We start from the raw sequence: 3,164 nt of genomic DNA on the forward strand, positions 1-3,164 counted from the left end.
TACTGATATGATTGGTTATCTTTATCATGTTGGTTCTTTTTAAATTCCCATAATCTTCTTTGATCATTATTAAGGAATAAGAACAAAGGGTCTATATTTTTCTATTGAGATGTTAAGACTTCTTCCACCATTCCTACTCTTAAGGAGTGCTGAACCACCCTTTGTGTATAAATAGGAAAGTACTTTATGAAAGAAAAAAAGGGAGAAAAAAAAATGTTTATATGACTTGTTTATATGAGTTATCAAATGCAGGATAGGGGGTCTCATCAAGAGCTAGCCTACCATGATCATAAGGAAGAAAGTGAAGTGGCATTCCCACTATGGCCACCACACCAGGGATATGATCGAAGAGGCACATCAGAAAAAATAAAGAGTCCTTGGAACAGGAGGTCTCATCATGAGCTGGCCTGCCCACCTTTCACTCCTTCCTGGTGAATGGCATTATGATTTAATTAGTTACCAAGCCAGCATAATGACCTCCATTTTGACATTGCACAGCACTTCCTAAGCATACACAAAGGATCATGGTTCCATGGGTGAAACAAACAACTCTGTCAAGGTTATGGACACCTGTCAGCAGCAGAGCTCTGTTAATGGTATTGAAGTCACATTTCTTATACACCAATAGCAATCATCAACACCCTTCTCTGTCTTATACCTCTATAATACGTCAAATAAGATTATACATATCACTTCCCCGGACCATTAAACACATGAAAATCTATCATAACCAATCATGACGGAAAAGTCGATAATGACCGCATTACACTGGTTGTGCACGTCAGCTGTCCTATCCTCCCAGCCTCACATCATGTAACCGCATTCTCTTATTTATTAAGCGATCCTATTATACACCTTGATTTCGGTAACCTGCTCCTTTTGTAAACATGGCATGTTGGCATATGTTGTTCCTTTATGACTCTGTACCATGGCAGATCGGCACGCTGCTCCCTCATTTGACAGCCGAGGACGGCCTATCACATTGCGGGGGGGAGGTTGACTTCATAATTTGCTGGCATACGTGTCAGACTATTATTCGGCAAACTCTTACTTGGGAATAGCAAGGCTTAACGGTATCTCGTTTTTCAATTTGCATGCCTTGTTGTTCCTAAGATATTTCCGTATTATATTCTGCAGCAATTAGTAAGATTTGAACGAGCCTTGCGATTTCGTTATTGTCTCTGTGTTTTAACAGTTTGAACAGCCTGTTGTTCCTTTGCCATCTCTGCGATTTTACAGTGAGCTAAAAGCATGGGAGGAAGATCAATTTGGAGAGAACCACAGGTATTGACAGTCTCTGATGCTGCACGGGAAATCCTGGCAAGGGCAGGTTGGTTAGTTTATCTCAATCACTTACAGGAATCCAACGAGACTGTAGCAATAGAATTCTTGCAGAACTTGCAAGAATATCACTCCACAGTAAGGGGGAGACACATAGTAGTCACCGATGACATAATCGCAGAGGTCTCGGGACTGCCAGCTACTGGACCTGTGTGGACGGTAAAGAAGGAGAGATTGCGAAAGATCATAAAAATCTTCCAGGATGAAGTCCAGAACCTAACAGTCAGAGGAAAGGGAGTTCTACCAGTAGCATTAGGAGAGCTGTGGGCAGAATTGGCGAAGATCATCCAGAGCTACATCACCTATGAAGGTAGGAAAGACATGGTAAGACCATGACACCTTAAACTCTTAGCCGTATTAAAACAAAAATGCTCTTTGAACTTACTTGCATTTTTAAATTCTTTACTTCATGATGTTTCCCGAAGCATGAAAAAGTCACAACATGTAGAATCGGTAGTAAGTCACCATGGGCTGATACGACTGATAGTTAGCCATAGTCTTGCTCAGCAACAGAGTAGCTGGGAAGAGCTAATTGCCACAATAGACGGGAGACTGACTCTGCCAGCCCCGAAACGCAAGCATGCTACCAGTACACCGGATAGACCATCGAAACGGAGAAAATCAGTTAGATTTGCACGGATTAAAGGGAAGTTGGAAAATCTCCAAAAGATTACCAGCCAACCTGTGGAGATAGATGATTCCGGGGATGAGCAACCCCCGCAATTGGAAGGAGGAGAGAATGAGAAAGAATTGGAAGGAAATGAGGAAGAAGAAATAGAGGAAGAGACCGAGCAGCCTGGGCAGGTGGAGGCAGAGACAGAGCAACGCGAAGAAAGCCCATTGCAAAATCCATTGCAAGAGGATGAATTGGCCCAAATTCTGGCCAATATGGGCGAATATGCCCAACCTCTCAGCCCGCTAGGCCTCCATATTGAGGAAGAACCAAAAGAGCAACCTGCTCAGGACAAAAATGCACCCGAAGAATTGCGCGACGAGGAAGAAAAAGAAGAGAATCATTCTGTTCATGATGTAAGTATGACAGGAGAGAAAAGTGATGAAGATACAGAAGAGGAACAATCTATTCCCAGCCAGATTGCACCAGAAGAATTTCATGGAGAAGAAGGGGTGGAAAAAGAAGTTACCCAGGAAATAATAGAGCCAGCTAGGGTTTCTACTCTTGAGCAACCCGAACAGAACAACGAAGGAGCACCCCAAGAATAAAACCATGGAATTGGCCAAGATAACAGTCTAGGCCCAAGTAAACAGACAGTTGTTCCTTCTAAGAAAACAGAAGAAATTAGAAGATTATGAAAAGAACAACAAAGATTACTGAATGTGATAGCTCGACTTCGACAACAAATCAGGGTTTTGAAAATGAGAAAGAGAGTAAAAAGGACTTCAGGGGTAAGACATGCAACCACTCCGGCAAGACCCCTCAAGAAAAAGGTAAGGAGGACTCAAGTCCAGCCTACCGTTCAAAACCAAAAGGAACAACATTCAGCTGTTACCCATGTTGAAATGCAAACAGATGATATATCGGCCTGTGACAAAGAAGTTCAGACAGAAGCATAGCCCTCTGAAGAATTACAAACCATGAACACAAGACAATGCAATAAGAAGATTCAAGTGAACCTTTCGCTCACCACTACCATGTGGGATAGTGATCAGATGACAGTAACCCTACGAGAGGGTTTGATGCAAGCTCAGCAAGCAGTAGACAAAATCACAGAACAAATGGTTTCTTGAGAAAGGTATGAAGAATTACAACAACAGCTAAGGAATGTCAATCTATCCGAAAGCCAGGCCTTTGAAGGATGGCGAAA

Source organism: Pinus tabuliformis, chromosome 1_2, assembly GCF_031772625.1.
Source record: "Pinus tabuliformis cultivar Carrire ecotype Pingquan chromosome 1_2, CPIR1, whole genome shotgun sequence".
Taxonomy (NCBI): domain Eukaryota; kingdom Viridiplantae; phylum Streptophyta; class Pinopsida; order Pinales; family Pinaceae; genus Pinus; species Pinus tabuliformis.